At 45.1% G+C, this 23,839-nt stretch overlaps 1 protein-coding gene and 1 long non-coding RNA gene across 2 annotated transcripts in view; both read left to right on the top strand.

The window, feature by feature from the left end:
* CADM4 (cell adhesion molecule 4) overlaps positions 1–23,839 on the top strand; it is a 133,363-nt gene that overhangs the window by 19,263 nt on the left and 90,261 nt on the right. The window lies entirely within an intron of this gene.
* LOC144584338 (uncharacterized) lies at positions 264–5,870 on the top strand. The gene is made up of 2 exons (XR_013538525.1): positions 264–2,912; positions 3,279–5,870. It is a non-coding gene; the product is annotated as an uncharacterized LOC144584338 (long non-coding RNA).

The raw sequence follows: 23,839 nt of genomic DNA, 5'->3' as shown, positions 1-23,839 counted from the left end.
ACAGTACAGTAGATAATTTTTTTATCCCTTAGTATCTAAAGCAGAGGAGATGTGTAGCTCTCCAAGGTCTGGAGGTGAGCAAAAATTACTCTTTGGCCCCATTAGGAGTTGCCCACCTCCAGTTTAGATGAAGTAATTCATGTCAATAGAATGAAAAGCTAGGTCTCCATTCCAAGGAGTTTTCACAACAGAAAATGACACAAGAGAGATGGGAGGGAAGGATGTGGAATGCTTTTTGTCATCTAGACATACTATGTGCCTAAATTGTCCTTGATGTTGGCTGTGGATGTACCGTGTTTCCTCGAAAATAAAACAGGGTCTTATTTTTTTTTTTTTTGCTCAAAAATGCAGTAGGGCTTATTTTTAGGGCATGTTTTATTTTTTTCATATACAACAGTCTACATTTATTCAAATACAGTCATGTCATCTTCTGGTTGCTGCACAAGGGTGAAGGGTGGGGGTTCACCTAACTCGGGCTTATTTTGGGGGTTGGGCTTATATTACGAGCATCCTGAAAAATCCTACTAGGGCTTATTTTCAGGTTAGGTCTTATTTTCGGGAAAACAGGGTAGTAATGTCATAGTTTACATAAAAGAAGTTAATTTATTGAGTTCCAGATGTACAATAACTAGTGTGATTCACAAAAAATATGGTATATATTTCCTCTTTGCCTCCTGTAGACTTTTTTGTGTGCGTGGTAAGGAAAACAGAAGGAAGAAGAGGAAGACAACACTGGGAACGAGGCAGGGTGTTTCCAAAATATAAATCTAATTTTGAAGCATCGGTAGAGAAGGTGATCAGACTCTTTGAGGTCCTTAGTTCTTTCAACGGAATTGCAGCTTCCAGAATTCTGTGACAGCAAAGCTAGTATATAGTATTATTGTGAGATGAAAAAAAAATCTTTAAAATAATAAATCATAATAATGCTCAGAAAGAGCTGGTCTCCAAAGCAGGCAGAATTTTATTTGAGAAGTGATCACAAATAGCTCAGTGCCCTCAAGTCCAACAATGGCGTGCGAGAAGAGACAGATTATATGGTTTAACGCTTAATGCATCATTGAGCTTCTCCTTTTGCGGTTACAGTTTTGCGGTTTCTTTCCTCCACGACTGTCCTTGGACACCTGTTACAAGTTCGTCTTTCTGTGTCTAACAAGGTCGAGTGTCATCCTTGCTCAAGCATGAATGTCAAAACCACGCTTTGGCCGGCTTAAAGGTCACAACCACGCACATTAATAGAATTGCACTTAACATCAGCCGCAGCATATTGACTGGTGATTGATGAATATAGGATTGATTCAATATTTGTTCTCAAACTAGGTTCTTCCTTTGAAATATTTTGCCTTTAAGTGTGCTTGCGTTCTTGTATTCAGAAACATCGTAATGCGTGGCTTTTTGCATCCCCCTCGTACGGCTAATGAAGACCTGAGAATTTTTCTGTTGTTTGTTTTAGACATTTGCCGTTGGGTTATTTGCGGCCATCTCTTTCATTCGCCAATTAAATCTGTCATTGTCAATTAATTGGACTGATTGATAGGCTAAGACTTTTATTCAAAAACACCCCACCTCCCGCATTCACTAGGAAGCCAAGCCTTTACAGGATGGCAGGAAGTGTGTACAGACTTTATTATGATTTTGCTGAATATCCATGAACTCCATCTGGATGCCTATGTAACGCAGTGCACACAAGCACCCTCCCCCTTTGGGAATACATCAGAATCCCTTCCCTCTTCCACTTTAGTAAAGTTGATGCTCGTAACCATGAGTGGCTGTTCAGCTGTTCATGTTTGGGGAGAGGATGGGAGCAAGCATTTTGGAGAGGTGATGTTGATCTGCGTTTAGCGATCTGGAGAACACTCGGGGCTGATTTTAATCTGGAACGAAAGCCGCGGATTAAGATAGGATTGTGAGAGCGGCAGCTCCATAAACATACTTTAGGAGAGCGGAGGCGGCTAGGAATTCCTTACAAGCGCATGCTTGTGCAAAATTGCAGGAAGGTTGGGTAGGAAAAATGGGGGAAGGGTATCAAAATACACCCCCCCCCCAATGGTTGGCGTCCTTGTCGCTCAGGGAGCACTTTTGTTTATGTTGTTGTAAAATTGTGTCGCCGTTCGTTTTTTAAATGCAAACACCAGACTTCCAAAGTTGAACATATGCGAGACCTGTTAAAAGCAAACGGATCCATTAATATGGTGAGCAGCTGCAGTAGCAGCATCTTGATTTATATTTATTATTTTATATTGGATGCTTTATTGTTGTTGCTCACTGCTTTGAAATCTTCAGAGATCAGTGGTTTTTAAAACATTGGTAAATAAACCCACTCAAAAGCTTCTAGGGAAATACAAGTCTTCTTGAACTGCCCTTGAAATAGTGTATGTCTCTCTCCCCCCCTTGCCCCCCCAATCTCCTCTGTGTGTGTGTGTGTGTGCGTGCATGTAGACCTCAGGGAGAAGGAAGCAATTCAGAAGCACTGGGGCCACAAAAAATAGACCCTGCTCTCTGGAGAGGCCAAGCAGACCTCCAGATGTGTTCCCTTGCTGGTCATACTTGGCCAGAATCATATTGGGGGATGGGGAGAGAGCAGGGAGAGATCCAGCATGGACATTCTGCTCTCCATCCCTATCTTTTCCTGTATTCCCTTTGGATTTATCTCTTTGGTTTTGTTACATACTCTAGCATCATCTCACTTCCAGTTTACTTGCTACAGTATAAAGAGCGTCTTCTCAGTCTGGCATGCTTGTTTCAGCTGTGCAAACAGAGTAGATAGCACCTTGCACAGAAGGTATGAAGTTGTCTCACGGATGGCATTTTGCCCCATATTGCCTTCTTTGACTGGCAGCAGCTTTTTAGCATCTCAGGCAGGAAAAAAAAAAGCCCTCCTTCATCCCTAAATCTTTTAAGTGGCGGTACCCAAGGTCAAGTTAGGGACGTGGTGGCGCTGTGGGCTAAACCGCAGAAGCCTGTGCTGCAGGGTCAGAAGACCAAGCAGTCGTAAGATCGAATCCACGCAACGGAGTGAGCGCCCGTCGCTTGTCCCAGCTCCCGCCAACCTAGTGGTTCGAAAGCATGCAAATGCAAGTAGATAAATAGGGACCACCTCGGTGGGAAGGTAACAGCATTCCGTGTCTAAGTCGCACTGGCCACGTGACCACGGGAGATTGTCTTCGGACAAAACGCTGGCTCTATGGCTTGGAAACGGGGATGAGCACCGCCCCCCTAGAGTCGAACACGACTGGACAAAAATTGTCAAGGGGAACCTTTACCTTTACCTTTTACCCAAGGTCAAACCTGATACCTTTTGCATGGAGAGGAGATACCCTACCTTCGAACTGTGGTTCTTCCCCTCTTAGGAAGCAGCTCTTGGGTTCTTCTATCACTTTTGCTATATAAGAAAACCAAACAGGGTAAATTACAAAGGACCAGAGGGAATGATAGGGATGGAGAAGAGTGTGAACAGCCTGAATCCTGACCATCTGGCTTTGCATCGTCAATGAGGCTGTGCCTAAGGAGTGGCGGAGAGTGGTGGGATCCACCCCACCTGTCCTGACCTGCACCACTAAGAGGACTAACAGCCTTGACGTGGGCCAGCCTTCCGGAAGGGCCTTCTGTTTTCTCTGGCTCTGCTTCGTGGCCTGGTATCAGTAACTGCTTTACATAAAGAGAGTTCTGGTATGTAAACTAGTTACATTGCTTGGTTCTGCTCAAAAGAAAGGCCATTTCCCACTGGGGTAAGGTTTCTGCGTGGAGAGTTCTGCACCCTTTGCAAGAGTGGGAAGGAGATTGTGCGCACGTTGGCGCTGAAATCTCCTGGGATACAGCTGTGGTGGCGTTAATGTGTGATTCCTACAGACATGCATGCCTGTGCATAAAACTGAGTGACAAGCACAGGGAAAATAAGCAGGTTTGTTATGCAAATCAACTGTCTAGAAAAATTATTTTTCTAGTCGATTTCTCTGGGGCTTGTCAGTCTTTTCCGGGGATTGGGTTGGGGTGGGGAGGAACACTCGAAATTGAGTCACTGTGACATGTGGCTGCGATGGAGTGGGTTAATAGGTCCTCATTCCCTATTCCTTGCCAACATCTACTCTTAGCAGGTTTCTCAGGACTGTCTGAACTTCTCGGCCACTTTTTCCCATTCCACCTTTCCGCCGTTGTTCCAGGTTACTGAGGTCAGCTGCTCCTTGTGGGGCACCTGCCAAGGCCCTTCTCCAGAAGGTCTGCCTTCCCCATGAGTAGTAGATATGCTCAGGGATATGGTTGAGTTACTGCCTTCTCCAGCCATGTAGATAAAGTTGAGAAGAAGCCGTCACCGGCTTTTTCCTCTTCTTCTGGACAGTTGTAAAGATCAGCTGCAAAGAAAGAGGTCAAGCAAGGCGGCAGCAGTGATAGCAGTAAGGAAGAATCGAACGGTGGAGCTGACTCTATTTTCCCTTTATACCCCCTGCTTATGATTTTTAACTGTTCCAACTCTACTGCTTTCAGTTGTGCAGAGGGTGGCTGTTGTTTCGCCTCTCCTCCTTCTATGCGGAAATCCTTCCTGGAATCCGTACCTGGCACCACTGCTTCCTCTTTCAACTTCCGATCTCTCCTTAAAAGTAATCTCTGCCAAGCCTTTGGCTTAACCCCTTTGGCTTAACAAAAATGAAGTCTGATTGTGTATAATTAATTGCATTTGCTCCAATTCATTTGACTACCTTTGCCTCTCCTTCTGATGAAATTTAGAAAATAAACCCCTCAGGGCAGGGTGGGGGGGGGGGAGCGGGGAGGTGGAGAAGCTTCTGTTTGGTGCTGCAGTACATGCTTTGCATGCAGGATTCCCAGGTTTAATCCAGGCAGAAATGGGGAAAAAAAAAAAACAATACCTGTCCAAAATTTTGGAGACCTTTTGTGCCAGACAGTGGCTGGATCTCCATGTCAGAATAACGCCACGTCAAAAGTGGATTAAGAGGCTTTGGAATTGACACTACACAAGAAATTCCCTCCCTCTTTTCTTCCTTTCTGGTCACATTTGAGATATACTGCCTGGAATCCAGTTGAAAAATTATGCAAATGGAACTACGTTGGAACTATGAACGGCGCACAAGCCAGCATCTAGCAGGTAGAGTTTGGGACTAGACTAGAGAGAGCACCAGCGACTAGGGTTCTAGTCTCAGCTGCACTATGGACACTCACTGGGGGTGGCGGCCGTGGTAAACCACTCCTTAAACATTTCACAGACCTCCAAACCCCTACAGTGGACCCTTGACTTACAGACGGCTTGACTTACAGACTTTTTGAGTTACAGACTTCTCTGGCCGCAAAATTTAGGTTTGACTTGCAGACTGAGATTTGACTTACAGACCAGAAAAAAACCAAAATGGAACAAAAATGGCCTGTTACGGGATTAATCGGTTTTCAATGCACTGTAGGTCAATGGAGACTTGACTTACAGACTTTTTGACTTGAGAACCACCTTCCAATACGGATTAAGTTCTCAATTCAAGACCCCACTGTATTAGAGTCCCTGTTCATTCAAAAGTGACTTCATGGCAGATAATAACAAAGACATCAGCATAGGCAATTACTGTTGGGCACGAACCAAACTATGAACTGAACAAACCCATGAATCGGGCTGGCTTGAGGTTCAGTCTGTGTGTTCCCCTTTTGCCAAAACGAAACCAAGCGCCAAACCGTTTTCCGTCCAGGGCTTCATTTCAGCAAAATGAACCACCATTTTTTCAGGTTCATGCCCCTTCTCTACCCATAATCTATGTTCGCTCAGAAAATAGCCACGGAGCAGATCCAGTTTGAAGGAGCTGGTTTTGCCATTGTGATTTTTCCCCCAATTTCTTTTTAAAAAATTCATTGAGAGTAAATAGAATGCACAGCAACCAAAACATGTCAGATTTTCGGTATCTCCAATGATGGGGGGAGGGGATGGGAATGAAGCCTTCCAAACAGTGGTGTGAATTGGCCCTGTAATATGTTTGGCCTTGGGCTTTTTCGGAGGAGACCAAAAAAAACCCCACTTACCCATCACAGACCTTTCAAAGGAGCTGGAGGTCCCTTTGGCTCTTTTCAGCCCTGTTAACTTTCATGTCATCCGACTGGTGTCAAATGCCCTTCTCTCCGGATCCATCCTCTTTGTGTGAACAGTCGGCCCCAAATCCCTCAGCTGTCTGGTAGAGGTGTTGCCCTTTCTGCTTATGCAGCTCTAGGCTTGTGGGCTGTGCCCACCCCAGCAGTGGGAGCGCTTCTCCTTAGCCGATGCCCTTCTGCTCTGGCTTATTACAGAGGGGCCCTGGGGGGTCTGACAAGTTATGACGTTATTTTTTAAATGAGCTGTTTTATTTTGGGGAAGGCTGGGAGAAGAGAGACTTATTATTCTAATCTGGGATAACGTTTTTCCTGCATGTCAGAATATTTGGGAGTTATCCCACGATGAGCAAGGGAGTAATAATTTAGAACAGTGGAGCAGAGATCTGGATGTGAATACTAAGCACCACTTAAAAAAATCAGTTACCCTTTAATCACTCCACTGGCTGGATAGCTCAGTGGTTTAGGTATCTGAGAGGGGAGTTGGGAGTTCGATTCCCCACTGTGCCTCCAGGGAGAAAAACCAGCCTGTGTGACCTCGGGCGAGCTGCATAGTCCCAGGGGGCTTCCAGAAGAAGGGAAGGGTCAACCGCTGCTACCTAGAAAGGGTTGCCATAAGGCAGAATTAGAGGTGGGTACAAACGGCCAGTTTGACAGAGCCCAGAGGTGGTGGGGCAAGGAAGCCAGGGTGTTGCCTCTGAGTTGTTGCCCTCTGGAGGGGGTGAGGCTAGGAGGCACTGAAGCCCGTTGGTCCAAAAGACGAAATGCCATAAACCATTGAGCTGTGCCAATCTGTAGTCAGAATCAACTTGACAGTAAGTACTTATTATTTAATGTATTCGCGAAGGCTTTCACGGCCGGGATCTAATGGTTGCTGTGGGTTTTTCGGGCTCTTTGGCCATGTTCTGAAGGTTGTTCTTCCTGATGTTTCACCAGTCTCTGTGGGTGGCATCTTCAGAGGACAGCACTCTGTGCTCTGGTGTAGTTGACTTGGGAGTGCCTTGGCTTGGGAGTGCACTCCCAAGCCAACTACACCAGAGCACAGAGTGCTGTCCTCTGAAGAGGCCCATGGCCACAGAGACTGGCGAAACGTTAGGAAGAACAACCTTCAGAACACGGCCAAAGAGCCTGAAAAACCCACAACAACCGCTTATTATTTAATTCCTGGCTTGAGTCATCAGAAGATGGGGCAAAGGTGGATTTCTTAAAACGCCTTTGGAGTCATATTTATAGGTAATGTGAAATGGTAATCCAGTTTTGTGGTTTTGTGGACAGAGCACAGACAGAGTTCTGACTCCTGTTCCTCTGAAGAGGCCGGCCACAGAGACTGGCGAAACATCAGGAAGAAAAACCTTCAGAACATGGCCAGACAGCCCGAAAAACCTGCAACAATCATTTGTGGTTGTTGTTAGTGCCATCAAATCATAACTGATCCATAGTGACACTGACTTTCAAGGGTACATTCATGTGAAAAAGAACGTACACCCTCTTTGAATTCTATGGTTTTATGTATTAGGGCATAACAAGGATCATCTGGTAAATACAACCTCAATTAGGTAAATACAACCTCAAATGAACAACAACACGTAACATAATACACCATGTCATGATTTATTTGAGGGGAAAAAAACAAAGCCAAAATGGAGAAACCATGTTCAAAGAACTAAGTACACCTTATGATTCAGTAGCTTGTACAACCACCTTGAGCAGCAATAACTTGAAGTCATCGTTTTCTGTATGACTTTATCAGTCCCTCACATCATTGTGGAGGAATTTTGGCCCCCTCTTCTTTACAATGTTGCCTCAGGTCATTGAGGTGTGTAGGCATTTGTTTATGCGTAGCTCTCTTAAGGCTTCACCACAGCATTGTAATCAGGTTGAGGTCTAGACATTGACTGGGCCACTGGTTCACCTTGCTTCTTTTCTCTTTCAGCCGTTCCATTGTGGATTGGCTGGCGTGCTTGGGGGTCATTGTCCTGTTGCATGACGCAGTTTCAGTCAAGATTTAGCTGTCGGACAGATGGCCTCACATTTGACTTTAGAATACTTCGGAATACAAAGGAGTTCATGGTTGACTTCATGACAGCAAGGAGTCCAGGTCCTGTGGCTGCAAAACTCAAAGAGGGTGTACTTTCTTTTTCACATGATTGAAAATAAGATACCTAAGGAGTGGTTTTACGAGTTCCCAGTGAATTTTCATGGCTGAGCAGGGATTTGAACCCAGGCCTCCTGAGTCCTCGTCCAGCGCTTTCTCCACTATACCACACTGGGCATCTAGTTTACTGGCCACTGAATCAGGAATCACAGTTGTGGAGTATGTATGTGTGTATGTGTGTATGTATGTGTGTGTGTGTGTGTGTGTGTGTGTGTGTGTGTGTGTGTGTGTCTGTCTGTCTGTCTGTATGTATGTATGTGTATGTATGTATGTATGTATGTACGTGTGTGTGTATGTATGTATGTATGTATGTACATATGTGTGTGTATGTATGTGTGTGTGTGTGTGTGTGTGTATGTATGTATGTATGTATGTATGTATGTATGTATGTATGTATGTATGTATGTATGTATGTATGTATGTCACAGCTCTGCAGAAGGATCACCCTGTGGCATTTGCCTGAAGAATTCAACCTTCCTCATGACCTTGACTTTCAATTTTAAACAAACAAACAAACAAAGATTCTGTTTCTTAGGCTTGTAGGGAATTATGCTTAGAAGTGCATAAGTGGCACTGGGCCATATCTCAGAGGTCACAGAATTTGTTGAATAAAATTTTTGGTTTGTAGAATGCTAATCTTTTGAATTCCTTTGACTTTTCCCCCGGGGAGTAGCAGAGGCAAATTATCTTCTGCCTCAATCACGGCTTGTGATGGTGATCTAGTAAAAGCGGCAGAATAAATAATGTAAAATAAGATCATGGAAATGTGCATTATTTTATATTTATAGAAGTCATGAGAGCCCATGTTTTTCTTGATGGAGAAACTGAGATATATTTCTCGTTATGGAATTTGAGATAGGTTGCTATGGACTTTGGCTCACGTAATACACCACACAGGGAGCTTGGGTTCAAGGATGTGGTCTTCTGGGGTACACGAGTGAACAGTAGGATCTGGCAAATCTGATACGTTAACTGGTTTTTCCTTGTTAAAATTTCTTCTAAAGGATCATTTCTTTTAGAAAGCCTGTTGTGGAACATACCATCATCTCCTCTTTGTAGCACCTTTTGATGACACCTCCCAGCCCTGCGTTTTTCAGTATCCATTCTTGACCTTCCTCTGCACGGTTTGCTCTGCCTGAAATTATAAATTCTCCCAGCACCATGCTTGTGTTGTTGTTGTTTATGGTGTTGTTTAGTTGTTAAGTCGTGTCCGACTCTTCGTCACCCTATGGACCAGAGCACGCCAGGCCCTCCTTGTCTTCCACTGCCTCCCGGAGTTGAGTCTAATTCATGTTGGTCGCCTCAATGACCCTCTCCAACCATCTCATCCTCTGTCGTCCCCTTCTCCTCTTGCCTTCACACTTTCCCAACATCAGGGGCTTTTCCAGGGAGTCTTCTCTTCTCATGACATGGCCAAAGGATTGGAGCCTCAGCTTCAGGATCTGTCCTTCCAGTGAACGCTCAGGGTTGATTTCCTTCAGAACGGATAGGTTTGTTCTCCTTGCAGTCCAGGGGATTCTCAAGAGCCTCCTCCAGCACCACAATTCAAAAGCATCAATTCTTTGGCAGTCAGCCTTCTTGATGGTCCAGCTCTCACTTCCATACATCACTACTGGAAAAACCATAGCTTTGACTATGCGGACCTTTGTCGGCAAGGTGATGTCTCTGCTTTTTAAGATGCTGTCAAGGTTTGTCATTGCTTTCCTCCCAAGAAGCAGGCGTTAATTTAATAGAAATGTTAATTTAAAACCGCAACTCCAATGGTCATCTACTCAGTATAAGCAGCGGTTGTGTTGGCTGAGGGGTCCTGGAACCAATTTTTGTAAAAATAACTTTGCCAGTCTCTCACTGGAGAGTTTTGTACATCCGATCTGACGGCTAGAATGGCGGGCATGCTACGAATAGATTTGGGGTCATTTAATAGCTTAAAACAGTGGTCTTGAAGCTTTCTATTTTTAGGGAGTTCTTTCCACAACTCATTGCATCTGAAGAAATCTTGGAACACATTTCACGGAACCACTGCAGAATGCATGTTTTCGGATCGCATCCCCAAGGTGCACACTTTGTTCAGTTCTGCATCCTTGCTAGGTCTTCCTGTCACCCCTCCACCAGTCGAAAGTGAAGTCCAAGAATCCACCCATTACTGTTCGCTGCGGTGCAGTGGCATGTCCCTCATAGAGAGAGAGAGAAAAATCAACTGCCGTAGCTCCTCTTTTCACCCTTCAGAATTCCTGCTAATCTTCCGTAGAATCTCAGGATTCCCTCTAATGCAGTTCGCAAACTTGCTGGACTGGATGCAATTTGAGAATCGAGAACGGTCGCTCATTCATGGAATGCAAACTGTGTGTGGAAAAGGTCCTGGCTTAAGTCTTAGCATCTCTGGTTCTGGGGGAACAGGGCTGGGATAAACTACAATCTGCAGAGGCAAACCTGTGTCTTTTAAATGTACGCCTATTTCCACCCTAAATGCAGTGTGTAGGGGGTATGGCTTTAAAATCTGATGGGTGTGGGGGAGGGAGTTCTGATTCCCGCCTCCCTGCAGCCGTTCATCTCAGTTCCGCCCCCCTTTCTCCTGTTGGAACCCGACATCAGGAAGAAATGATGAAAGGTGTGAGAAATGAGAATGAAATGGAAAAGGTTGGAGGGTTTAGCATTTGTGTCCACACTCCTTTGAGTCGCACCCGTTCATATTAAGTGTATTTGTTTCAGATCAGCATCTGTTCTCAAGGATGTCTTGTTATCCCCCCCCCCCTTTAAGACCTTGGGAAGTTGTTTTTTGACTCCATGGAGCAGTGGTCGTTTTTGGGCAAAGGTTACTGAAGCTATTCCACGTATGGATGTTCCTTCAAGAGACACAGCTCTTAGATGGTGCTTGATTCCATGTCAAACCAGGAGTATCAGCTTGGGGGCTGACAGTTAGGTTAATCATGGAAGCTAATCAAAGTTAAAATAACCATCCTTGGGGAGGAGGCGTCTAGGCTATGGCTGCCATAGATTGACTTCCAAAAGAAACCAACCTCAAATGAGTTATCGAGATGGTTGTGGAGTCTCTGCAGGGAATGTCAAGACTGCCAGTGAGCTTGCAATGTGGGACATTGATGTCAGCTTTCAACTGTGGTTCTCTTGTATTGATTATATGCCATCCAGCTGGTTCTTGACTCATATGGAACCCTTGCCAGGGCTTCCTAGGTGCAAAGTATTCAGAAATTAGCGTACCCATGCTTTCTTCTGGGGTTGCTGTAGGACATCCTAGCTCTTCTCCTGGCAGACATAACGGGTGGGTTGAATTCCAGATCGCTGGCTTGGCAGACAAGTACAGAACTCACTGAACAACACCATTTCATAGTATCTTACACCGATGAGAGATTATACTGTGCTGGGAAGTAGCATAGTGTTGAGGACTACGTATCTGCCCTTGTAGGTAACTGGACAGGAGTGGGCCAATTATTCTATGAAAGGAGATCCAAGGGTCCCTGCCTACTCTCTGGGCGCTCTCTTCCTGATGGGTGTCTCTTCCTCCAATGGGTGTCTCTTCCTCTGCTTGTTTCTTTCCGTTCCTTTGAAACCTGCAGAGTCTAATTGCGCCTGCCTCTTCATCTTTTGTCTAGTTAGCTTGCTTCCCCCCTTCCTCCTTTTATCTTCCTTCCTTCCTCTCGGCTATCCCTTAATCTTCCTTGTTCCTAAAGCTCCCTCTTTTTTTTAAAGCCTTCTGCAGTTTTAGTAGAGGTCCTTACAAAGAGAGAATGACAGAGAGTGGGAAGGTAAGGATTTAAGAGGCAGAGTTGCAATATTAAAAAATTTGGCTTCGGGGGTTTAAAGAGAGAAAGAGGGAAGATTCTCCCGGCTGCTCAGAGCAAGGAGTTGGGAAGGAGAACAAACAGAGTCCTGTGGTTACCAAGTGAGAAAGAATGGTGTCGTGCACCAGCTTCTCCTTTTGGCTTTTGAAAGGGCAGTGATGAAGGAACTGGGAGTGAGAAAGACTCTTGGTTCTCTTTCTACCTCAAGATTGTGAGCTTTTGCCTTAGGGACTAGTGCAACCACCACCAGAGGTGAAGCGTTGGGCAGTTTGGCAGGCGAGAAGCATGAGTAGCACTGGGGAGAGGGGAGCTGCAGGAAAATGAACTAGTTCTTCCCCCCGCCGCCCTGTTGTTAACCTTATACAGTACAGTGATGCCTTGCTTAACGACGATAATCCATTCCAGGAAAATCGCTGTTAAGCAAAAACTTTGTACAGCGAAATTTAAAAACCCATTGAAATGCACTGAAAACCATTCAATGCGTTCCAATGGGCTAAAAACTCACGGTCCATATAGCGGCCATTTTCAGTGCCTATATAGCGAAGAATCTGTCCCTAAGCACAGCGGGGAGCCATTTTAAGCACCAGGTGGCCATTTTGAAAACCTGACGATCAGCTGTTTTTGATCGACGTAAAGCGAAAATCGGTCCCCGAAGCAGGGAACCGATCATCGCTAAGCAAAATTCCCCCATTTAGACCATCGTTTTGCAATCGCAATTGCGATCGCAAAAACATTGTCATAAAGCAGATTTGTCATAATGCGGGGCAATCTTTAAGCGGGGCATGATTGTATATATAAATTAAGGCCTACAGATTCACCTTTTTTTCACAGTATGCTCTGATGTTACTCCATTTTGGGTTGTGGAAAAGGGAGAGTGGGTTGATTCTCTCTGGCTGCTGTGTACCAGGCCATCTTAGGCAGAAGTGTGTGTGTATGTGTGGGTGGGATCAGCAGACTATGACGCATTTAAGAGATAATTGAAGTGGGTTTACACCAATTCACGGAAGAAGTTTGTGTGAACTGGTTGGGAATGAGGTCTCTGTCTGTCTTGCTCTCTTTTTCTCCTGAGGTTCCAGTGTTATTCTGCGCAGTGGCCCAGGCGGATCATTATATAGCAACCGTACTTGCCTTGTTGCAACCACCCTCCAGATGCGTGGACAAGATCTTTCCTTCATCCGTCTAGTTCTGAGTTTTAGGGTTGGATTGGGATTCACTCCCTTAGTTCTCACCTTTCAAATCCTACCTTTCTGAACTGCCAAACTGTGCTAGGGATCTGCTTCTCTCCCCTGTGCATCTTTTGGACAGATTACCTCTCAAGAGTCAAAACTGTGCACTAGAAGTGAACCCAAGGACACACAACTCTATCCAACTAGAATTTGCCTCTCTTGTCAAGGGTGTTTGTTATGTGCTGGACACCATGACTAAGTCTTCTTCCTCAAGATTAATATGGAAAAATGGCCATGTTGTCCATGAGCAGAAACAAAATTCTAGGCTGAGTAATAGATTAAAAAAACCTTACAAATAATATAAGCTTGAAAGAATCTCTGATTCGTAACTTCTTAGTGATCCAACAGAGGTACTACACAACCCAATTCCTCTCCCCATCCCCACTTCAAAATTTTGAGATTCCTCTATATTTAACACTGGTTGAATTCACACCACACACTAAACTAGTCTAGATTGTTTGGAGATTGGAATGGTTTTGTTTTTTCTTACTCTATCCATCTACTCCCAACTCTGCCCATATTGTGCATTTTATATCTTCATCCCTTGCCTTAATAAAGCCTTTTAAGCTGGAACATTGGGTTTTGTTATGTGCTATTGACACACCAAGCGTCTTTCCTTTGTCAAAGGGAGGTCAGGCGAAGCAGGCTGAATTCTCATCACAGCTGGTTGTTGCTTTCTTGTGTGTGTGTGTGGGGGGGGGGGTGATCAAGAATGCAACTTTTGCAACTCTTGCTCAGGGGTAAGGGTGAATAAAGAAGTAGTGGCTGGAATAATAAGTGTGGTAAGCTGCAAACTGACCTTGCCTTCAAGGCAACTGGCCACCCCCCATAGTTAGGCATGCTACTTGGTCAACCAAACTTGGCCATCAACCATGGTCCCTCTTTAATAAGTCTTCAGGTCTCCAGGAAGGATTCTTTCTGAATCCCACCTGGAGATCCCTGATGTTCCCTCAGAAGAGGGCTTTCTCTTGGTCCCACCACCTTCACAGGTGCATCTGATGGGAACACAGGATAGAGCCTGCTCTGTTGCTTCTCCCAGACTTTGGAACTCCCTCCCACTGGAGGCCAGAGGCAAAGCAGGCAAAGACCCTTCTCTTCAGGCAAGCCTTCCCTCAGTAACCAGCAATCGGTGTGTGATTTTTAGATAGATGGTTATGCATTACTGCTTTGACTGGACTGTTAGTTCTACTGTACTCGTGTTTTCCTCTGACAGTGACATTTTAATTTTTTTTGTATACTTATTGATCTTTGCCTTAATATTGCCTGTTAATTGATGTAAGATGCCTCGTTATTCATAATTTTTAAATATTGCTTTTTAATGATGTTAACCACCGTTATATACTCGTTTTCAACATTAAATATTGTCTTTCATTGATGTAAGCCACCTTGGGTCCTAGAAAGAAAGGAAGGGAGGGAGGGAGGGAGGGAGGGAAGGAAGGAAGGAAGGAAGGAAGGAAGAAAGAAAGAAAGAAAGAAAGAAAGAAAGAAAGAAAGAAAGAAAGAAAGAAAGTAAGAAAGAAAGAGGGAGGGAGGGAGGGAGGGAGGGAGGGAGGGAATGAATGAATGAATGAATGAATGAATAAATAAATAAATAAATAAATAAATAAATAAATAAATAAATAAATAAATAAATAAATAAATAAATAAATAAATAAATACTGGTGCATCCAACAGCCACTATGAGGTCCAAACTCCACTAGGACAGGAAGAAGGAGGAGAAGGAAGGGTTATGTTCATGTCAAAAGCAAGGATCAGCAGCCTGCTTTTTTACTAAGCAGGGCCTGGTTATGCACACAGGCAACATATGGATGGAGGGTGAGATATTTGAACCATCCTGCTTCCCTTCCTGACATCACCATCTTCCATTTCTGCAAGCGTTTCGCCCTCGCTGCATATGCAGACAGACAGATGTGTACATAAACAGAACAAGACTTTCTCATCACATCTCACATAGCCCCAAGACGGCCAGTAGGGTGTTGCTGGCCTCTTGTCAATAGGAAACGCGGGAGGCTGAGGCCGGCCTCCTCCTCCTCCTTTGGTCATCTAGTGTGCTACTGGGGTGCTTCGTGTTCCACTGAGTGTGCACAGCCAGGCAGATAAGAGGCAGCCTCTCCGAGTGCCCAGTTGGCTTTTTGTAACCATCAATCTTTAATGATCCTTAATCCAGCTGGCTTTCTCCTGGGGAGAAACAACGGGGAGCATCCCAGCCAGGGTTGGCGAGCATATGAGAGAGGCGGGCCGTCGTTGCTCGCTGAACTGGGTGGGAGGAATGACACCAAGGAGGAAAGATATCTGGGTCTCTGCTGCCAGGCGGTCTGTCCCACTTTTCTTGCAACCTCCTCTCTTATGAAAGCGCCCTCTCCTATTGATTTCCCTCCTCAATTATTCATCGGGGTTACACATGGAGAAGGGATCCCTTCCTTTCTATGCCAGCTGGGTGGATTTCAGCTTCTGCAAGGAAAGTAACAAAGGGAATCGTTTGAGACAGAGTAAGAAACACAAACTGGACTGGTCTTACTATTGCTTTGTGCTGGACCTGCATAGAAGAAAAATGCACATATTTTCTTTGTACTTTTTCCTTTCAGTTTGCCTTACTCTTCATGCTGGAATGAAGTATTTTTTTCTCCCTTTATTATGTAATGTAGAGCTTGCCGATAGGAAAGTAGGAAGCCTGGGGTTGTGGAGTTTATTCAGGACCTGATTGTGAGGCCAGCTGTCTAGAATAGCTTACTGGTTTAGCTATCTGGCAAACCCTGGAAAGAGTCGCCATAAATCAGATGGTGATGACTAATTGTGAGGCAAAACTCACAGAAAGGCTGCGCCTCAGTCTTGGGATTTATAAAATAGTCATAACACCCTTACCTATGTGAACAGGGTGTTCCCCCCCCCTTGAGGTCATGCTTGCTATTAGCTCCTGGAAGCTGTAGTCCCCCCAAAATTAAATCTGGTACAGATGTACATGGCTTGAGCAGATGGATATTCATTCTGGGTCTGTACAGTGGTACCTCGCTAGATGATGACCTCGTAAAATGACAAATCGGCATGACGATGAGTTTATGCAGTCGCTATAGCGATTCGCAAAACAGTGATTCCAATGGGGGATTTTCGCTGGACGATGATTTGGTCCATGCTCCGCGGACCGCTTGTTTGCAAGACGATGATTTCTACAGCTGATCGGTTGGCGTTGCAAAATGGCTTCCCTGTATTTTTGGGACCCATGCTTCGCAGGACAGCCATTTTAACCACTGATCGGCGCTCACAAAATGACTTCCTTATGGGCGATCTTCGCAGGACGACGAGATATTTTCCCCATTGGAATGCATTAAACGGGTTTCAATACATTCCAATGGGGAAACGGTTTTCGCATGACGATGATTTCGCTAAACAGCGATTTCTATGGAACGGATTATTATCGTCATGCGGGGCACCACTGTACTAGAAATGCATCATTCAGAGCAGTGTTTCCCAAGTGTTCTTGGACTACAGTTCCCAGAAGCCTTCACCACTAGCTGTGTTGGCTGGGGTTTCTGGACGTTGCAGCCCAAGAACAACTGGATTACCCAAGGTTGGGAGAATCAAGGTTAGGAGTAAGCAGTTCATTCTCTTCCCAGCCAAAAACTGCTAAATGGATTTGCTGGTATCTCCATGACACTCATAAATTCCTTCCTTCCTTCCTGTTCCTTTCCATAGCACTGTTTTGAGACTACGGAGGAAAAATAGAGAGAGGAAGCAGGGCAGAATTGGCTAAAAGGGAAAAAGGAGGAGATACTGGATAAATGTTTAATCGGATAAACAGGCCAGGCATCTAAAAAAGTGTTACTAAAAATAAAAGGGGGAGAGGAACTGAAGAAAAATAAAAGCTAAAAGCCTCATCAGAGTGTTGGTGGGTATAATGGGCAGAGTTGTACCGTGATCCAAATAGGACTCGGCATTTAGAGAAGCTAAGAAGCCATTCTGAGAGTTGTAGTACCAAAAAAAAAAAAATCAGAAATTTGCACAACACCTAACCAACGTAGCTGGGATTGCCATCCTAAGATACTGAAGACCAAGCTGTACATTATAGGCAAGCCATTATTAGCAGAGAGAATTCCTTAGCTGCGAATAGCATGTAATTACCAGCATAGAAGCTTTTCACGCCTCCCATATGGCTATGCGAACCAAGGGTTTCTGGAAGCTCTAGTCCAGTGGCTCCCAGATTTTTTGGAGTCGTGACATCCTGCAATACCCCCTACCATGGTTGCATAAAAGACATTTTTAATGCAGGAAAGTCAGAAAGTGAGGACTTCTCTCTTCCCCAAAGAGCCTGTTTTTCATGCATACACATGCACACTAACTTTAATATCCCACTCTGAAAGGTCAAGGAAGAAATTATTTAACAAGATCTGCAACACATATACTTTTTTTATTTATTTAAAATATTTTTACCCCATCTTTCTCCTTAAAAGGACCCAAGGTGACCCACGACTGCCCAGAAAACACTTTGTGGCCCATTTGGGGGTGCGGTCACAACCCTTAGGTTGGCAAACATTTTCTAGTCTGAAATGTTAAAATGCTCAGGTTCTGTCACAGGTCTAAGAAGCTGCTTTTGGGTTTCGTTTTTTTGACTGAGATCTTTTTGCTGCTATGTCAAGGCCTGGAGTTTCGTTTTTCCTTTCTTATATGAAAGTTTGTGCCGCATTAGAAGAACGATGCGCATTACTGCGCATTCAGGCCTAACTGTGTGCTTTTCCATCCCTAGGTCTCGAGTTTCTGTCTCAGCCGTTTGGTTTTAAAAAACAAACAAACAAACGCTGGGCTCAAACTCTGGCCAGCCCTATTTGCTTCGCTTTTCCAACTGCGTTTCTGTGTTCTCATATTGAAGATTTACATAGAAGAATTCAGTTCATCAATACCCCCCACTTCATGCACTCGTAACTGTAACATTTCATATATTGAGAATCAAGATGGCCAGAGCAGCTTTGCTAGCAAGGATGAAAAAAAAAAACATGGTGTGGTGTAGGAAGAAAAGCAAAACCACCTGATTATGCTGCTTCGTTTTGTCCCAGAGGGAAGCCTTTGGACACTGGCTCTGCAGAAAGCCGTTGTTCCTTGCCAAGAAATAAATGGGTGAATAACTAAGTCAAGGACTCAGTAAAGGCAGAAGCAAGTTTAGGGTTTTATAAACTGACTTTATTCGCTGTTTGTTTATTACATTTTTAAATCCTGCCTTTCTTCTCAAGGGCTTGGGAGACACGTACCTAAACATGGTGTCTTCTCTCTTGATCCTCATTTCAACTCTGTGAGGTACGGTGAGCAAAAAACGAGGTTGGGCGGCAAATTTGAGCCTTTATCTCCTGATCTAATGCGCTGCCTCTTACTTATGACTCTTTTTTTGGATCCCTTGGGTTACAGACTGACCATATTTTAGGGCACTGGTTCCCAACCTTGAGTCCTCAGGTGTTCTTGGACTACAACTCCCAGAAATCCTTGTTCAGCACAACTAGTGTTGAAGGCTTCTGGGGAGCCTTAATCTATATTGGGGTCCAAGGTTGGGAACCCTGTTTAGGGGGTTGAGTTGTCCAGATGGTATGGAACTGCAGTGTCCCATTAGCCCTAGACAGCATAGCCAGAAGTGAGGGCCACCGAGGTCTTAAAAATGTCAGAAGCTGCCTTATATCAGTTTGTATTTGCAAAATTATTGTTCTTAGCTTTAATATTGCCTTTTAATGATGTAAGATGCTTCTTTATACTCATAGTTTTCAACTATAAATATTGCTTTTCAATGTTGTGAGCCACCTCGGATCCTTTTCAAGGAGTTTGCAGTTAGTTCTTTAAGGGGCCACGATGTTTCTGTCTATAGTTTAATTCTTCTTTTGTTTTTGACTTATATCAGGTTAGAATCTTGATCCTTCTGGCCCAGCATTGCTGACTTGGACTGGCAGCAGTGGCTCTTCGACGTTTTTAGGCAGGATCCTTCCTTGGTGATAAAAAGATCCTTGATGTTCCCTCCTGGCCGCTTATAAATAAATACTAACTAGGTTGGGATTTGCTTAGCTTCTGAATCCAGGCAGGATGAGAGGTGTTAAGGGCAGTAACATAATGGGAGCCCAACAGCGTCTGGAGGGCTACTGGTTGCCTACCCCTGCTGTAGGAAGAACTGGATTCATCTCTGGTACATCCTCTGCACTGCTCCACCGAATGCAGGATTCATGGCTGGCTGTGTGCAGGGTGCGGCCGGAGAGATAGCTCCTTCAAACATCCATGGGCCTTGGCAGAGACGTCTTTTTGCCATGTGCTAGCTGAGAGTGAATGAATAACGGAATGGTAGATTTTCTACCTTCCGTAGATTCTTACAGATGGGGTTTTAATTGGAACTCTGTGGAAGCTTCCTTCCCATCCGCCCACTCAGACTGGGGAATCAGGGTACAACCCGTTGTTTATGTGTTCTTCAAACTGGTTTTAGTAGAAGGAAGCAAGATGCAATGACTGGATTTTTTTCGAGTTTGGCATGCAGATCTGAGTTAAGAATAGATGTTGGGGAACAGGATGGTTTTAGAGATAGTGGCCGTTATCTTATTGCTCGTGTCAACAAGAACAGACAGATTGATTCAGTGGAATTCATGTAAGGGTCAACTGAGTGACCACTCAGCTATTGATTGAATGGTTCTACTCTCGGCTGAGACTAGTAACAGGATGCTGGCCTTTGAGGCTTTATGCGTTTGCATCGTGGCTTGGGTGGCTCTTACGCGCCACCCTGCTGTCCTCTCACTCCGGTTGTGGATGTGCATGAGTGGGGCTTTCTCCGATGCTGTCAATCCTGCAAATGCATTGCCTGACATTTGCGACCCAACTTTGTGATGCCTGCCATGTAGAGTGGCTGTTGCTTAGCTCTTTCACTCCTGGGGGCCGGAAGATGGAAGGAACAGGAGCTGGAACGGCATGTTCCTAGGTGGATTTGCTGTGCTGTGCTGTGCTTCCTTTCTTTCTTTCTTTAAGTGGGGTTCCCGTTTGTCTGGAGAAGTGGCACAGGAGAGGGGGAATATTTAAATCTTCCTCGGTCTACAGCTGCTTTCTTTCTGCCAGGGAAAAGACTCAGGAACATGTACAATATATCCACCCAGCCACCCCATAAGCAGTGGATTGTGAGTGGGGGACACACAGATGAAATAAAGAATATTCTGTTATGGGTCTCCTGAGTCACATAGATTAATCCTTATGGCACCTTGCAAATGGAAGATTTCTCTGGAAACAAGAGACTTGTAAATAGGTTTGTATTTTTTTTTCCTTTTCCTTAACAGCTGACAGACTAGAGTTCAACTAGTGTAGCTTTTCCCCAGTGTTCGGCTGCAATTCTGACTAAAACTTTCCACACTCTGGATTTTTGTCTGCATGGCATTGCTTTGTTGTTGTTTAGTCATTAAGTCATGTCCGACTCTTCGTGACCCCATGGACCAGAGCACGCCAGGCCCTCCTATCTTCCACTGCCTCCCGGAGTTGGGTCAAATTCATGTTGGTCACTTCGGTGACCCTGTCCATCCATCTCATCCTCTGTCATCCCCTTCTCCTCTTGCCTTCATCCTTTCCCAACATCAGGGTCTTTTCCAGGGAGTCTTCTCTTCTCATGAGATGGCCAAAGTATTGGAGCCTCAGCTTCAGGATCTGTCCTTCCAGTGAGCACTCAGGGTTGATTTCCTTCAGAACGGATAGGTTTGTTCTCTTTGCAGTCCAGGGGACTCTCAAGAATCTCCTCCAGCACCACAATTCAAAAGCACCAATTCTTCAGCGGTCAGCCTTCCTGGCATTGCTACAAACTGGGAGCAGATTGTATTTCTGAGCTGCAAGTGTCAACGCTGGGAAGAGAAAAGCAATCGCAGCCCACTTAGGGTGGGTGATTTTTTTTCGGACAACGGGAAAAAAAAATCCAGGCTGCTCCCAGGTCCCTGCCTTGGCCAGGCTCTGGATTTGATCTGGCAGGAATGTGAGGAATAGGCATCCCCTGTGGGCAGCCCACGGAGGAGGGAGGCCGGAGCGCTGCCAGAGGCGAGTGAGCATAATTCATTCCTGTTTGTCATGATTTAATGAAACTCTTTCTGTCCCCGGGGGAGGCTGTGTGTGCTGAGGAGCTGGGATTGGCGTTGGCCGTTCTTTTTTGCCTGGCAGAAGCGGAAGGCGCTTGCTGCTGCAGAGAGAGCGGGAACTCCAGAGTTAGCCTTCCTGGAGACCCCTTCCCTGGCCGAGGGTCACCACACGGACGGGGCAGAATCTCTAGCACTTGGGGTCTGTTTTAGAGAAAAACCTGCCTCGGCTATTCTTGTTGTGTTTCGGAAGGAGCCGAAGTGAGAGGCAGGCCCTCTCAGATTAACTGGTTGATTTGATGAATATAGGGTTTGTTGTATTTATTTCCCTTGTTTCCCTCCCCCCTTTTGTTTCACACCCAGCCACAATGCTGGTCTGTCTCCATCAGATCTGGCCTGGGTTGATACCTTTCACTTTCCCTATTTTGTTTTGTTTTCCTTTCTTTTAAGCAACTTTGTAATTCTTGAAGTTGCTGCTCAGAGTTTGTTTATTGATTTGGTTTGATTTGATTTATAGACGGCTCCTTGAGCGTAAGCACTATTCTGGGCAGTTTACAGAGTAAAACTGAAAGCCCCACAAGAATATTTGCAAATGCTTTGAGTTTGCAAAGGCTCGTCCTCACCTACCCAGTCTTCCTTCGTTCCCGTTTACTTCTATAACATTTCATACCTTTCCTCCAATTTTTGCTGCCCTGCTTCCCAAATAACTTTAATTAGGATCTGGATTGGTGGCTAGTTTTTCCTCAGCATTCAGGATTTTTTTTTTTTCAGGATGAGAGGCCTTCATCCCTGTGGATCTCCTCTTAGTTTGCTGATGACTTTGCTTAGAAGGGGGGGGAGAAAGGGGAAAGAGGGGGAGAAAGGAAAACAGTAACACAACTCCCTTGGGGACACTTCAATATTGTCTGGTTAACTGAACACATTAATGGCAGAACAGGGCGCCTGCAAGAGACAAAGTGCTGGAAAAGATTTCTAAAGCTACAGTCATTTAAGGCAAGGGTCTCAAACCATGTGTTCTCAGAGAAAGATCTTTTTTTTTCCCCCAAGGTAACCAATCAGTCTTTCCCAGAACTTGGAAAAGTTAAGTTTTTTTAGACTACAGTTCTCCCAATGTCCCAGCCAGCTAGCTTTGCTAAGTAAGAGCTTCTGAAGTTTCTACTACCACCACTGATTTTTTACAAGATTTGGCTTCTGCTTGGTGGTAAGATTCTTTCAGGGTCGCTCAACTGGAGATGAACCTGGTACCAACATGTAATGATGTTTTATTAACAAGTAGCCTCTGCTTGTGAAGTACAGAAGTTGCCACTTTGAGGGTGCCTTATGGTGACACTGTTCAGATTTGCATGTCACGTTAAGCCGTAGTTAATAGAACTTAAGGTTTATTCGTTTGTCGTTTAGTCGTGTCCGACTCTTCTTGACCCCATGGACCAGAGCACACCAGGCCCTCCTATCTTCCACTGCCTCCCGGAGTTGGGTCAGATTCATGTTGGTTGCTTCAATGACACTGTCCAGCCATCTCATCCTCTGTCGTCCCCCTCTCCTCTTGCCTTCACACTTTCCCAACATCAGGGGCTTTTCCAGGGAGTCTTCTCTTCTCATGACATGGCCAAAGTATTGGAGCCTCAGCTTCAGGATCTGTCCTTCCAGTGAGCACTCAGGGTTGATTTCCTTCAGAATGGGCAGGTTTGTTCTCCTTGCAGTCCAGGGGACTCTCAAGAGCCTCCTCCAGCACCACACAAACAGTAAGGTTTATTACTTTAGTTGTAAATTGCCTCAGAGATGGCCAAAGACGACGACGGAGTTTTTCATCACTTCTACTTGGTTGGTTGGTTTCCCACCCCTTTTGTCAACTCCTGTTTCAGGGCAGACCAGTGAGGAAACAAGCTAGGTTCTGACTCCAACCATAACAACGCCACAGTTTGAATAAGCCGGCATTCATCAACTGATATAAGATTATAGTGTCTTGTGGTAGTTGATGACTGGCTAAAAAAAACCATGGTTCCTGTGTGAGGATAGGGTTCGGACAACAAGCCATAATTGAACAAACCGTGATCTATTTTGTTATTACGTAAGAAGCTAGCTCCTTTGTGTGAACTGACCTTTTAGTTTCCAGGGGGGGAAAACAGGCTGGATAGTGCACGCTGTCGAGTCTCTCCTCCGTGAGAGGGCATGCCACAGATTTTCCCAGGAACATACATGGAAAGCCACTTCCTGGCTTCCTCGAGAGGTCTCAATTATTTGAAATAAATCTTTGGGCCGGTGCCCAGCTGGTTGCATATGCTGCCCCTCTAACCTGCGCGGCGCCTTATTCCACGAAGAGGGTCTTCCTGGGTGTCGTCACTCCCCCGCCACTGCTGCATCAGTTGGCAGCGAGCCCCGAGGCCTGCTTCCCCACGGTCCTTGGCTACCTCTTTCCCTTGCACTCAGAAATGAATTAAACCCTTGGAATCAGGCCTTAATAGATCACTGATATTAGTGCCAGCTGCCAGGGAGGAGGCCAGCCAAGAAGGATGGCAGGACAGTGGCGATCTTATT

Source organism: Pogona vitticeps, chromosome 9 (genome assembly GCF_051106095.1).
Source record: "Pogona vitticeps strain Pit_001003342236 chromosome 9, PviZW2.1, whole genome shotgun sequence".
In the NCBI taxonomy this organism is placed as follows: domain Eukaryota; kingdom Metazoa; phylum Chordata; class Lepidosauria; order Squamata; family Agamidae; genus Pogona; species Pogona vitticeps.
The sequence above is the reverse complement of the archived record's forward strand: the minus strand, read 5'-3'. Positions and strand labels throughout refer to the sequence as shown.